Source organism: Hippocampus comes, unplaced genomic scaffold (assembly GCF_001891065.2).
Source record: "Hippocampus comes isolate QL1 unplaced genomic scaffold, H_comes_QL1_v1.1 scaffold96, whole genome shotgun sequence".
NCBI classification, from domain to species: domain Eukaryota; kingdom Metazoa; phylum Chordata; class Actinopteri; order Syngnathiformes; family Syngnathidae; genus Hippocampus; species Hippocampus comes.
The window spans coordinates 878,416-893,699 of NW_017806074.1; the positions used below are offsets into that span (position 1 = coordinate 878,416).

Genomic DNA, 15,284 nt, shown 5'->3' on the forward strand with positions numbered 1-15,284 from the left:
AAAGTGCAGTATATATATAGTTAAAATCTCACTTAGCTTTACTTCAGGGGTGAGGAACCTTTTTGTATCAGAATGGATTTTAGATTCTGTAAAGCTCTTCTCCTACAATACAAAAGTATACATTTGATTCATTGTATGTGGCCCAGGAGCTGTAGTTTCCTCACCTCTGTTTTGTTTAGTCCACCTGCACATGACTAGAGAATGAAAGATCCAATTAAAGAGAACATTCATGTAAGCATGGGGAGAATGTTCAAACCCCAAGCCTGAGATTCAAAGCCTGACCCTCAGAACTGTGACACAAATATGGTAACCACGAGGACCCCATACTGCACACACTCTACCATGACTTTGATTTTCAAAAAGTAATAACGCATAGAGTCAATTACTACATGAAAGGAAATTTCATGCCACTTTTTTGTGTCTATTCTTCATCTTTCCACTTGGAAGCCATTCTCCTGTACAAAGTTAATCTTTGGTGAAAAGTGCGATAAACTGTCACTCACCGGCAAGATCAACGTCGTCCACTCATTTTTCACATGATGGATAAAATGTCAAATGTCTTGTGTGATACCTTTACATTAGGGTAAACGGGGCGACAAAGAGAGGACTTGCCCGTGTCCTGAAGTGGGTCAACGGATACCCCTGCTCGGTGATACGGAACATCGCTGCCCCTCACATCTACACAAAGAAGAAGACAGAAAAAAAAGTCATTTTGCTCACTTGCCAGATAATTAGAGACTATTTGCCCTATTTGTCCCCTTAAATAAACAGTTGGCCTTTTAGTGGTGAGTGCAAAGCACACAAAATATGATCAGTGAACCTCCCACACTTGTGCTTTTAATGCAAAATGGGCAGTCGGTCGAAAGCCTTAACTTATTACATTGTCTTCTCTCATATTTAAAAGGTAAAAAAATAAATAGACACTTATTCCAAGGGAAAAAAGTAGATCAAATGTACGCGCGCAGTCAAATTCAAAGCAATTAAGTTAGGACACATTTTTTAAAAATATTGATATATTTTGATGCTTCTAATTCAGAAACGCAAGCTCTCCAAGCCATTTGAATTACATTCAACACTTAACCCGGAGGTCAAATCGAAAGCAGAGGAGATTGTATTGAAGGAAATGAAATGAATGAGTGGCGCTATCTTACATCACAGGGTACCATCGCACATAAAGCGGATAAGCTGACACACATGCATGCTCACTCACTGCACAATGGTATATGCACAAAAAGAGGCCCGCATTTACAAGGCACTTATGGGTCGTTCTCCACAGAGACGGACGGCACATGGTCTTGTGATAACTGCCTGGTCCCACAATGAAACCTAACATGCAACAGAGCAGCCTCTTTTCACCAGCAGAGTAGAATTTTCAAAAATGTATATGCTCCCTAACCCAAAGTTAAGTGTGCTCCAACAACATATGAAAACCACACAAATAACAAATCAATCAATATCATTCATGATACATTTTCTACTACTCAAATTATATTACAAAAAAAACAAAAAACATTTTCACTAATTACTCTAACTGTACTCACTAGCAACTTTGGCCGGAGAGCTCAGTTGCAAGACACATCAGAAAAGGACAGGGAGATATGGCAGAAAGATAAACTCCAAGAAAATTACTCAAAAACTTGTCGTAAGTATGCCTCAGCATAACATTGTTTCCTTATCACAAAAAATAAAAAATAAATTAAAAAAAAAAGAATTTACCTTGACCTGAACTAATACTCCATGAGCATATTCTGACAATGAGAGTGCCACCGCCACCTACGGTCACGTATGCGCAATTACACTTTATTCTAGTATGCTTCAAAAAATAGCATGTTCCTTGAGGTCACAAGCGTAGTAACGGACCCACTATCTGAGAAGGCAAAAGTTGTGTACCATTACCACCTTGGGACAGAATGTTGCTGCTCCATATTGCCAAAAAAGGACAAGGATATCTATCCGTGTTTCTACAGTTACTGTTCTGTAAAAACTGTGCTGAGTAAAAAGACTGTAGTTATGGGCTTTTACCACGACTTGCCCCAGCAATACAAAATCGTCAGAAGAATTTGTGTTGCTCGGGCAAAATGATCGCTGATCCTCCAAAACCAGTTAGCATGCGCAGGCTAGCATGATAAAGGAGGGCAAAGTGGAACAAACAATGGACGGCTGCTGCTTGCTCATGACTGAGGCTTATGACTAACATCGGAAGAGAGTGGGAGGGCGCCCGTGCCAGTGTTGCCATACCAATGTTGAGGATAATAGAGCGAAGGGAGGAGTAAGTGGACACTGACGGATATACCAAATAAAACTACAGATCGAATACAAACATTTACATCTTGATGAGGATTTAATCCCCCGCATGCTTACATTGCATGAAAACATGTTGCATGTGAGAGCCCGGCGTGTTGATCATACATTAAGTCCAGCAGGAAGGAGCGTGTCTGTTTATTGCTGCTGTCCATCCATCCATCAATTTTCCGATCTGCTTTATCCTCATAAGGGTCGCGGGGGGTGCTGGAGCCTATCCCAGCCGTCTTCGGGCAGTAGGCGGGGGACACCCTGAACCGATTGCCAGCCAATCGCAGGGCACACAGAGACGAATAACCATCCGCGCTCACACTCACATCGAGGCACAATTTAGAGTGTTCAATCAGCCTGTCATGCGTGTTTTTGGAATGTGGGAGGAAACCGGAGAAAACCCACGCAGGCCTGGGGAAAACATGCAAACTCCTCACAGGAAGGCCGGAGTCGGGATCGAACCCACAACCTCTGCACTGTGAGGTCGACACGCTAACCACTGGAACACTGGGCCACTCTTTGCTGCGGTCCAACAATCCAAATTTTGTTTGCGATAACGTGATTATTATTATTATTAGTATTTATTATTATTATTTTGACAAAATGTTGAATTGACCTTTTTTTTCCAATTTCCATTTTAAGACACTTTTTCATGAGCTGTAGTGTAAAAAATAATTTAAAAAACGTATGAGAAAAATGTTTGTTAAAAAGGTCCTCGTATCCTCTTATAAAGTCAATAAACAAGTTGTTCACAAGTCACCTTGAGAAGTTTGCATTTGCAGACTCCAAAATGTTATTGTGGTGAAAAGCGAGCTTTTGTTTTCTCGTGGACAATGGTCCCGTGCAAAAGGGAATCTCGAACAAGGTAGGAAATTTTGCAGAGCACCATATTTGCGTTTATTGGTTAACAAAAGGCCAGGAGGGCGCCACATTGGTTGGTACCTTAGCCTAAGCAGTGGCATTTTTTTGGTCTGTGATCAGGAAAAGTCCACCCACCCCCACTACTGAGGATTGCTTTCCATCCTTTCCAATCAGGAAAATTTCGTCCCCCTTCCTTTTGTGTCTGGTCAAATTAGAGTTTTCAATTTTCAAAACAGTTTTCAAAAACAAGCTTTCAATTGAAAACAGCCTGTGTAAACAACTCCCTAATTCCTCTCAAAAAATTGTGGACAGACTTTTGTTTTCTTATTTAGGTTTGTTAGAAGTTCACCTTGAGTCCCATTTCTTTCTATTCACTTTTCAGTCTCCAAAAGGTTTTCAGGGAAACGCACAGCCCAAATATTTTTTTCCCTGTTTTACTTGAAACATCCCCAAGGAAGCAGCTCCTTAATTCCTCTAACAAAAGTGGAAAAGAAAATTCATGGAATGACACATTTGGCTTTGGTGTCAAGCAGGCCACTTTGACACAGATTTTTGTACTTGGAAGTTGCCCTTTTCAAGCTCACTGTTGTGTAAACCAATCATTCATTTTAAGTTACGGTAAATGGAAAACATGGAAGAGGTCGCCTTATTTCCCCCCGAACATAATTGCAGCGCCATATTTGTTTTTGTTCGTTAACAGGGCAGCTAAAAACTGCTTTGTTGTATGATTGCATTTTCAGCATCCATTACTCATATTTTCAGTCCAAACGTCTGCAGTGGGCGAGCGCGCAAGCTGAAATGAGTTGATTCTTCTGCTGCGTCCTAAATACAGTATTGTGTCCTGCACTTATCGGTGGTTGTGTGTCCAATCCTTAAAAAAAAAAAAAAAAAAAAGTCGGTCGTCGGTGCGAAGCAGAGGACGGCAACTCCATCTCCGCTGTTTATTTTGTTTAATCCGTGGCACCGACTCATGATTCCTCCCTCATTCCCTTCCTATCTTTCATCCCTGCTTCTCTCTGTCCCACACTGCATGCCTCTCTATTTATACTGTTGAGTCAGTTTGACACTGACGGTCATGGCACACGGCGATAAGAAACACTGAATCATCCTGGTTTAAAAAAAAAAAAAAAAGCCGACCGACACACTTGTGTGTTTTCTGAAACTCAACGTGTGCCGAGCGAAATGTTCTCAGCATCTTCCCGAGAGGTGGGGGGTAGGGGGCAGTGGGGATGGGATGCTGGCAGGGGAGGTGTCAGGAATGGCGGCAGCACAGTGTGGAGCACAGCACAGCCAAGTGGACAACAATGGAAGCATGCAGAGGCACAGGTGTTCCTACTGACACAATCTGAATCATAACCATCTTTGTGAATGTGTTTACCTTGGATGCTTGAGCGAGGCCCTTAACTCCACCTAGCTCTGCTAATGCGCTTGTCACATACAAAATGCACGCAGTGGGGGTCTGTCTACGTGTGAGGTGGATAACGTGATGTGTTTTCATGATGTATGCGTTTGCGTGGAGAGCCGCCGCTATTGATTCTCTTGCACTCTCGCTGCACTCGAGCGTACTTCCCTCAGGAATGCCAGCGCCAAATGGAATAACGCTTCTCAAAAGAGACCAAAGAGCAACCGGGCGGCCCGTCTAGCCAACAAAAGAGCGGGAAAATCCGCCGTTAAAAGTCACCTTTTCGAACCACTCCATCCCTTTATTACCCCCCTCCTTCTTCTTTTACTCACTGGAGGATGCTCAACCATCAGGTCTCTTGGCTCCACTCCATGGGATGATGTCATTGTAGATGACATCACCATGCAGACACACACACACACACACACACACACACACACACCCAACCCTCCCACCTTCATTTTTTTCCCTGAGAGGGAAGGTTCTGTTTGACACACACACGTGATACCACAAGCCAAACTGCCCTGTTAGCACAAGCACTTGGATTGAGACGACACACACACACATACACAAAGGAGGTGTGGTGAAAGACTACGAGAGAGGGGGAGGGGCACACAGGGTACAAGTTAGTCTAATTACACAACGCTGGTGGAACCATGCGACCACAAAGCACACACTGTCATTAAGATTCAAACCAGGACGTTGTTAACATGCTTCTATTTGCGACGCCACTGTCTGGTGTCGAATTACGATAGGCAAATTAGGCTCCCAAAAAGTGGTTCGTCAAGGTCTTTTTTGCCCACTTTTTTTTTTTTTTAACATCCGTATGACAAATATGGGAAGAAAGTGGCAAGCTCAGCACTGGCCCGCATCCTCACAAATTGGCCTGCAAATCTAATTACTTAACCGTTTGTTTAATCAACATCAAAAACAAACAAGGATAAATAGGGGCTTCATCGAGGTTTATGTGCGAGGATATTTCTTGAGTACGACTGTAAAACCGCACCATTATGAGATAAAAATGACCTATAATGTATAATATGACCCTTTTACACAGAGCCATGCAAGTGGGTTTTTTTTTCTCCTCTTTGCAGCCTATAAGGCACTTAAATGGGGATAAATGACAAACTCGAGTAACGCTGCCAAACAAAAACAATGCAAACAAAAGTCCGGATGTTAGCTGGCAATTTCTTGATATCCGAAATATGATGTGAGATAACACTAACAATTGTGATTCTGGGGCAGAAGGAAAATGTATGAAGTGTTGTATTTGGTTTTGTGCTGTATTTGTGCCATAGGAGGCTACTTTCTAGTTCACAGAAAATGACAGTAGACACAATGGGATCGTACCATTTTTGTGTTTGCTGGCAGCCTGCGTCCTTGTTCACTGAAGACAACTGAATCCGACCATTTTGGATCGAGCGGCACCGGGAACGTTTGTGAATCAACTGCAAGACCCCACCTTAGTTCTCTGCTTACCATGCATACCACCACCCACACTCTCCATTCCAGCAGTTTCATGACCCTCTTCGGTCCCAAGGTCAATCCTGTTTTTGGTTTATCGTTTCAATAATTTGCGCCAAAAGACTGGAACAATCTGCAACAAAAAGTCACTTCATTCGTTCCAGTATCTTCGTTTAAAAAGTTAGTCAGGGACACTGTTGGTACAAAGCTTACACACAAACGTAATTTTTTTTTTTATTGTCTGAATTGTCACAAACTTTCTCAAATATTTTCTGAGTATTATTCAAGCCGACTTCGGGCAGTAGGCGGGGGACACCGTGCCTGCCATCCGCGCTCACTCACACCGAGGCACAATTTGGAGTGTTCAATCAGCCGACCATGCATGTTTTTTGGAATGTGAGAGAAAAAAAAGAGTACCCGGAGAAAACCCACACAGTCCCGGGGAGGACATGCAAACTCAACACAGGGAGGCCGGAGCCGGGATCAAACCCACGACCTCTGCACTGTGTGGTCGACGCGCTAACCACTGTCACCAAGCCACCCTACCTATCTATTTATCTATCTATCTTATAATATCTTGATATTGTTAAAATTGTATTGCAAGTTACTCTGTTATTCCCACCCTAAATTAGCTCCTCAAATGTCGCTACCATCTAAAACCACAGAAATTTTACAATCTATATCCTGCTGATTCAACTTAGGGAGAAAACGATTGTAATTACATTAAGAGCACAATCGAGTGATTTTATTTTTTTTGTTTGTTTGTTTTTGCCGTTGGGGTGATTCAATTTCCTTTAGAGCGACTTGTTGAAGAGCGCTGACCGGCACCACCATCACATTTGTGTCATGACTAATTTAGTAGAAAGATCTTTCTCACCCTCTCGTCTCAGCGCACCAGCGGTACTCCCTCACTCCTGAAACATGTCTGGCCTTTATGGAGCACACTTGGCACTCCGGCATTCGATGATGTCATCCGAGTTGAATGGGCCTAAACGACACGAGGATCAGCAAAGTGAAAAGAAGGCAGGGGGACGTGATGAGCTGGTGTAGATATTCCCCCCCTGTCCGTTCAGCAACACTAACAACATTTTGGTGCGTTTCCTGGGACACTGGTCCTAAATTACATTTTGCAAGTCTCAAAATATTGAGGCATGATTGCAGGTTTTCATGCGGTGCTGCTGAAGGAGGTCTGGAGAGCGGTTTCGAGTCTGCCTGGTTTTACACTGGAAAAGACAACGATGCAGAGGAGATGGTAGGATCTGATATTTAGGCATCGCATACAATTGCTGCATTAATTGATGCATTTGGTAAAGTGAGTTTTTGTGACAGTATGTGATGACACCTGCTTGGTAGTTTTACAACATGCTAAATTCAGCTGATACATTGTATTGCTGCTAACCAATGGCCTCTTATCCAAAAGCTATTTGATACTTTTAGGCATATTTTAGCCAAGGTGAAAAATAAAACATCTTAAAAAAATCTTTACTTGTTGAATGTCACAATAAAAACATGTTTTTTCATTTTATGAAGTGAAATTATATTTGATCCACTAAAAATGTGATGTTTTTTATTCCTACAGAACGGATGGTGCTCATGAGATGCTAAAAAACTCCGCAGGGTATCAAGTAATTATTAGCCTCAATGTAAACTGTTGGAAGAAAGCTTTTGAAAAGTATTTAAAAAGAAAAACGCCGTGTTGTTTAAATATTCACAAACAAAACAAATACTCGCTTTCGGGCTGGTGTGAGCGGTTTAGAGTGCCTCGTTGTCGGTCGCGAGTGCGCGCACGTCAAGTGAGATGGTGGAACAACATGCTTCTTTGAGATCAGCCAAATTTAGAAGACATTTATTTTCCCCTTACAGTAAATTTAACCTGAATATGCCCTTTTCCCTCCAATTAATTAAAAACAAGCGCTAATACTAATAAACAGTGGTGGGCGTATCAGTGAACTTCCGTCATTCGACCCGGGAGGTGGTTGTGTGTGCCATAAAACGTTGCCTGCATGGTACTTGATCTAGTCTTCTTTTAGTCTAAAAACACTGATGATACTTGCTGTCTTAAAACTGTAGCTCAAGGCGAATAATGCGCTGGGTTGGGGGATGTCAATATCTGTGCTCTTCCTGAACGGGGAGGTTCGCAGCATTGGTCATGGAGTTCATCCATCTGCCCAATGAGTGTAAGCCAGGACCCCTGTCACTTCCACCTGCTCTCGCCTCCAGAGGAGTTGGGAGGCGAGGGGGAATAAATTTAGATGACGAGAGAAGCTCATCCGCAAAAGAGAGATCATCCAGATTGTTGGGGCTCTCATGGTTTTTGCCAAGCATAAAGGGAGGGCATGAGAACAAAATGTGTGCCCACTTAAGTCCTTCTACACACTGAAAATAAGGTGTAGCCATGTATACGCTTGATATTGGTCTTTGTACATCATACAGTATTTTTTTTTTTTTTTTAATCATCAACTGGAAATACTCCTCAAGGCAGATGGCCGCCCACCCAGCGTGTGCTTCTTCTTGGGCTTCCCAATCCATTCATCAGCTCCAAAACAAAAAATGACTGCTCATGGAGGAATTGTTGAGTCTTCGCATGATACACAGTAATGGACAGTCTTAACACATTACTCATTGGGTACTCATTGGATGAGATGAAATTGAAGAGTAGAGGCAGAGAAAACGTCATCTTTCCCACTAAAGTGAGAGGTATTGATGTTGTTTTATTCTCCTTTGGTAAGTTTCACAATATCATATTTTTACTCATCTCAAAACATTTTTAGTCATGACAAATGATTTCTTGTAATATTACACCGTCCAACTGGAACGATCACTATTTCTTGGACTATTTTGATGACTAGTGTCTCTATTTTCAACTTAAAAAAAAAATATATATATATATATATATATATATATATAATATAAAAATCATCTTACCATTTTATTCACTTCCCTTTTCACTACAATATAAAGACTTCAGATTCCACCTTTTTTTTAATTCAGAGTGCACAACTTTTACTTTGAAACCATTTGAACTTTTTCCTCATGTTACGACTCAATTATTTTCCCTTGTAAAATTCCTTTATTCTGGAATTTCATCGAGAGAGGTTGCAATATCATTCCTTTATTCCCGTAACGTTCTTATTCCCTTTATAATCTTACAAATACATTCTTGCAACATGACACATTTTTCATAAAATATTTCAAGTACAATCTGTTACCCTAGTTTAGCTCTGATGATACTTGCTACAGTATACTTCCAGATGTTAAAGTGTTTTTATTGCAGTATTCCATTTTTTTTTTTTTAATAGCCAAGGAGCCATCCTCAACACATATGGCGTTGCACTTAGAGAAACGGTCACCTATGAAAACTCGAGTACTATAAACCACAGAAAATTAACACGGTGAGCTACTTTTAAATAGGTTTAATATGATTATGTTTCGACTCTAATTGAACGTTGCATGTTTTCCTGGCATGGTCTAATAGGAGAGACTGCGGCCTGGCTTCTGTCAGAATGTTTACAAGCGTATTATTGGACATATTTAGTTCTAGATGGCGTGCGTGTGTGTGTGTGTGTGTGTGTGTGTGTGTGTGTGTGTGTGTGGTGGGGTGGGGGATGTAGAGTTGCTTGTTTTATTTGTTCTGAGGGCAAATGAGATCCTTATCGCATCTGTTGTATATTTGTCTTGTTTATATCACGATTCGAGCATCTTGAATGTGTGTATGTGCGTGTGTGTGTGTGTGTGTGTGTGCGTGTGTGCGCGTGTGTGTGTGTGTGTAGCCAAGCCTAAAAGCATTTAAGCGGGAACGGGAGAGGGTCTGGAATGGTGGGATGACATCATTGTCTATGATGTCATTTCTTCAGGGTGACTTTGGCACATGTGAGCCTGGCTGGTGAGATCACACGTTTGCTTCAATATGCAGTTCCTAATTGACAACAGCTCAGCCGCTCATCATTAGTGACCGATGACGGCGTGACAATTTCGAAGCGGCCATTCGGGTCGTCCCAATTACCGGAGTGTTACAGGTGATATCATTCATATGCAAGTAAAGAAAGGTTCAGGTTTACTGTCGGATAGATACTATCAAACAAGAGCAAAAAAATAAAATAAAATAATCATAATAGTAATAATAATCATCATCATCAATTCAGATGTATGGCAATTTCTATATTTGCAACTGGTAAATATAAAATACCAGATGTTAATAATCATCATGTATGAAAGCAATTCATTGTTTTAGTGGTGTAAAAAAAAAATGAATCAAATGGCTGCAATGATTAGGACCATCATGTCTTAAATTAGGAATTATTTTTGCATGCATTGAAATGTGCAAATTAGCTATTTCACTGAGCAATTAAACAGCTTATAAAAATGATTATGATAGCTGATCACAGTATAATAAGGACACAGCGTCACAAAGTTCTATGATGAATCCATTCCTTATGAACCGGACATTGCATACATTATAAGCCAACACCCAAACACACCACATAAACTCCATATGAGAATCCATTTTCATGATTGAGCATACGGTAATTTCCAGCTAAAGTCACTGTTCGTCTCATAAGGCTATTTTCATAACTGTACTAAAACAACAATGTAAACTTTTAACAGTTATGTCAAAGCTAACCCAGGTCTGTTTTGCAGACATGACAAACTTTTTTTTGTTTTTGAAGTGACCCCAAACCTTGAGCAACTTATTTCTTTTGGCGTATTTCGACATTCCAACTACATACCATTGACTAGGTGTGGGTGTCTGCAATAAAAGTCTGTGTAGTAAACATAGACGGTGGCCAAACCTGGTTCCGGGCAGCACAAATACGGTGTTAAAATTATTAGTTATAGTTTGGAGACAGACATTTTTGTGTTGATCATTTTTTTGTGGTCGACTTACCCATTTTTTTCCCCCCTAGCCGTAGTATAAACATTAAGAAAGATGACGAGAGAAGATTTTCCAAATTGAGTAATAAGACACAAATTACTTTTCAACATTAGTCAGTGTCTTGTTCAATTTGCTGATGAAGCAAGAAGACACAAAGGAATTTAATAACTGACACATTCTGTTCCCAAAACATTCGTTGACTACTAATTTGTTTGGATTTCCCAAATTTTCACAAAAGAAGTAGAAATAAGACAATCCCGAGTTCAACTGCGGCTGCCTGAAAAACCTTTGTTCAGCATACAGGCAATTTTTCGAATTAACATTTTAACATTTTTAACAATCATGTAAGTGTAAAAACAAGTCATACACTGGAACATCCTATCAATCCACCAAATTCTACAAAATGTAAGACCTTCACATTCACAAAATGTGAACACATTATAAATAGTTAGCTTAGACTTGGCTTAGCAACCAACCTCACCCAATCGTCCTTCTGGTGGTACACAATTGTGCCGGAGTTCACCACTCAAGACTTTGTGCAAACCTTCCATGTGTCCAGTGAGTCATTTCTCTACATCTGCAATCGTGATGATAACCCCGCCCGCCGCCCACCACCCCCTGACGTCGTCGTTGCCAGCGTCTGGCCCCACAAATAATTGGGGCCAGTTTAAGCACCAGAGCTAAAGCTAGAGCTAGAGCCAATTTTGCTGCTGGAAAAAGAAAGGGCACTGGCCCGGAACTAGCACAAGCACAAGCCATGTTAGTCCCTTGACCATACCTGTATACGTAATTTGAATCACCTCCTGTCATAAATGCCTCTTAGCTTGAACATGTGTTCTCTCATTCACACGCAAACACACGCGAATCGCTTGAAGCAGATCATCTATTCTCATTAAAACCGCGTTGCAGTCTGCAGAAGCCAAACTAACCGCGTGCCAAAGTAATAAACTTGCAATCCTCTCCTGCCATTACCTCACCGTCATGATATCACACCAGTGTCTCATAGTGATGACATCACACGAGCAAATTCGCAGACAGGCTTACCACCCACCCCTCCCCCAACCCCCACCTAAATATATGACACTTTGCGACAAGACCGTTCGCCTTGAAAAGCCAAGGACGAAATGCAGACGAGTCTCGATATGAGACTGTCTCAATGCGTTATTTTCCGATTGTGTTGTACGCTTATTGGTTGATTTTTAAGTTTGGCTTGCGTTGTTCAAATGGTGACTGCATAGGCTTTCTTGTCACGGACGGTGACGCCAGCTTTTTATGTATCCATTCTTGTTGACCGAGGTGAATGTTTGCTGACCTGCGGCATTTATCGCATCGCTTAAAAAGGATTGTGTTTAAAAACCAATGGCTTTATTGACTAGTCGCAACAGGTCAGAAGATTCGGCTAATACCTTCAGACCAGAATTGTTTTTAAGTCCAATGGGAAAAAAAAAAAAAATGACAGTTCCGACATAAAAAGCATAGATCCATCACAAGAACAATTTTGCTAAAAGATTTATTCAAGTCGTTATTTTACGAAGCTGCTGCATCCATCCATCTTGTGAGGTAAGTTAAAGCCAATACATCTGGAACATGTCACTGCTGTGGACTTACTAGGCCTTTTCCTTGGACATATCATTTAGCATTTCTGCCTGTCACTCTCATCCGCAGTCTGTTTTTCTCTTCAGACACCAGAACCTGAGTGGACCAAAGAAGATGCGAAAATGATTCCAGCGAAAAAGATATATCACATTATCCCCTCTGCGTCATTTACAAAAGACTCGAAGACATTTGGTTTGGGATTAGAACTTGGAACGGCCCACTCAAAAGCGAAGTGTGCTGCGGTTGTCTCCGCGGTGGAAAAATGTTCACGAGTACTCAGAGGGAGGTAAAATGACTGCACGCGACGGACAGCACATACGGCGACATGTGTGCGCAATTTTAATGGACCGTTGTGAGCCTAATGACTTTGTGTCGATTGATCTCTGCATCCCCTTGAAGCCATATGAATGATCATTTTAATGGATGAAGATCTCTCTCTCTCTCTCTCTCTCTCTCTCTCTCTCTCTCTCTCTCTCTCTCTCTCATAAATAAATATAAAAGGCTCCAGATTCCTTTTATATTAATGGCATGTTTTTTTTGACAGCATTAAACCATTACATATGGACTGCATATTTCAAACATTGTAAGCCACAGGTGTCAAACTCAAGGCCCGGGGGCCAGATCTGGCCCGCCACATCATTTTATGTGGCCCACGAAAGCAAATCAAAAAAGTCAACTTTCAGGATGCTTGCTAAAATCTGTACCAAAATTTCAAATTCTCATTTCTTATAAAGAAGAGTGATACTGGAAGCATTTTCTTGTAACCAAACCCCTCATTACAGTCACTTAAACAATAGGTGAAGAAACTGTTATTCTTGACTTCTTTATATGGTTTCAGTCATAACGGCCCTCCAAGGGAAACGGTAACTCAAATGTGGCCCACAACAAAAATGAGTTTGACACCCCTGTTGTAAGCGGTCACAAAAGCTGATAATGATTTCAGGTTCGTCTGCAATTCCACACCTTAAAAGTTGAAGATGTGTCACTCTGAATCCGACAGGCCTCTTCAGCTCTGTGGTGGGTGGCGTGCAGATGGTTGAAGGGGAAACCAGTAATCAAATTCTGATTAAAGTAAGGTTTCATTGACCGGGATAAAAATCCAGAATGTTCCAAAGTTGTGGTAAGAATAAGTACATTCTAGATAGTGTCATAAGCGTCTCTATGTATTTGTGATGCGTTTTGCAGATCTTACCCTATCCTCTTTAAACTAGACCTCCAACAAACTCTGGACTGCTTACAGCAGAGGTTAAAGCGGTCAGAATCACAGCTCAACATGTCAGTCGACAGTTCAGTGACCCGATCAAAAGGGTGAGACGCTGATACTGTCAAGAGCATGTCGTGGAAGAGCTACTGCTTAAGTCACATACTTTCCGTATTGCCTAACAACTTCTGCTGAAAGTTCCCTGCCTTGACGGAACCTTACAGATCAGAGGCAGAGATAAACTGGAATTCTGAGGTCTCTTAAACAAACATATAAACACGTTTCATACACAAAAGTCCTTATTCTAATTACAGCCCTGAACATGTGCTGAGCAGTCTCTAATTTCTCCCCGAGCAGAGAGACTCGCAAAGCCGTCTGCGGCCAACCGACAGTCGGCAGATATAATTACTGCATCATCTATGGTCGGTGCGAGCCTACAGTGAGAGCGGGAGGCAGCGAGGAAAAGGGAGATTGATCTTCGTAAACAATAATTAGGCTCGTAGACACTGTATTGGGGAGGGGGCGGGGGGGGGGCTCTACTCGGTGGGACATGGTAAAGCGGAACGGAAAAGGAAAGGCTGGTGTGATGAAAGATGTAACACAGGACAGGACGCTCTCGAGATGTTCCAGAAGTTTCTATTCAACCAGAGCATATCAGGTTAAAAACATGATTAATTTAGTTTTTGAATCATTGGCTATAATGTACTGCAATCCCTCTCTGCAAACTCGAGCCACCTAGCGATCAATGCTAGCCAAAATGTTTCTGGTGTCACCCAAAGCCTCACGTGGCTCCATTTGTAGCTTTTATTGATACAAGGGGATAGCGCATCTGAGGCACAGTCCTACTTCTTCAATGGTGAATACAGTATACCCAAAGAAAAAAAGTGGGTAGGTGTCAAGTTGCAGATTTTTAAAATGATCACAATTTGAGTTGTTACTCCCATATTGAAACATGACGAAGCTGCAATTACGTGGTTGCTAGCAACATTTAGATACAATCGAAGTGTATAATTTTCAGTTTTTTCACACTTTTTTTTTTTTTTACTATGTCACTTCATTCTGCCAATTTGGGTTGAATTTAATCAGCTTCATGTTGCTGGGATGTTGATATTTGTGTCATTGTTGAAATGAATTGGTGTTGTTTTCAGATGTTCACCAATTGTACACACAGTTATCGGATATGGGTCACTAACTGTATAAAATGTACAGCTGTTACATGTGAATACACCAAAAATCGAATTGACTCCAGTAATTCAATCTATATATTTCATTGACAATTCGAACATTTTCCTGATTAACACCAGATGACACCACTGACATCAAATGATTTGCTCTCAAATACCGAAATTCTGATAAAGCACACAAAAAGTGTTACTCGAGTCCTGGCATCAGACACTGCAGTCACGGAAATAGCAATCGGCTGAATGAGGCCTCCCACAGAGCAACTGATGCTGGGAATTTGGAGTCACCACTTTCGGGTTGATGTCTAAGGGGTGGGGGGATTTGGGATTTTCGGGAAGAAGTGTCTCCCAAGTGAGATGATTGCCGGAAAAAAAAAAAAAAAAAAAAAAACCGGGGGCCCTCAAAACAGAACG

At 41.4% G+C, this 15,284-nt stretch overlaps 2 long non-coding RNA genes across 3 annotated transcripts in view; both read right to left on the bottom strand.

Annotated features, from left to right (window-relative positions):
- Nucleotides 1-506: 506 nt before the first annotated feature.
- Nucleotides 507-7,192, bottom strand: LOC109530592 (uncharacterized). The gene is made up of 3 exons (XR_002171031.1): nucleotides 6,897-7,192; nucleotides 6,035-6,152; nucleotides 507-678 (listed from the first exon to the last, which is right to left on the bottom strand). It is a non-coding gene; the product is annotated as an uncharacterized LOC109530592 (long non-coding RNA).
- Nucleotides 7,193-11,006: 3,814 nt separating this feature from the next.
- Nucleotides 11,007-15,284, bottom strand: part of LOC109530576 (uncharacterized) — a 9,147-nt gene continuing 4,869 nt past the window's right edge. For both annotated transcript variants that reach the window (XR_002171028.1, XR_002171029.1), the window contains one exon: nucleotides 11,007-12,584. This is a non-coding gene — a long non-coding RNA (uncharacterized LOC109530576). The remainder of the gene's footprint in view (nucleotides 12,585-15,284) is intronic.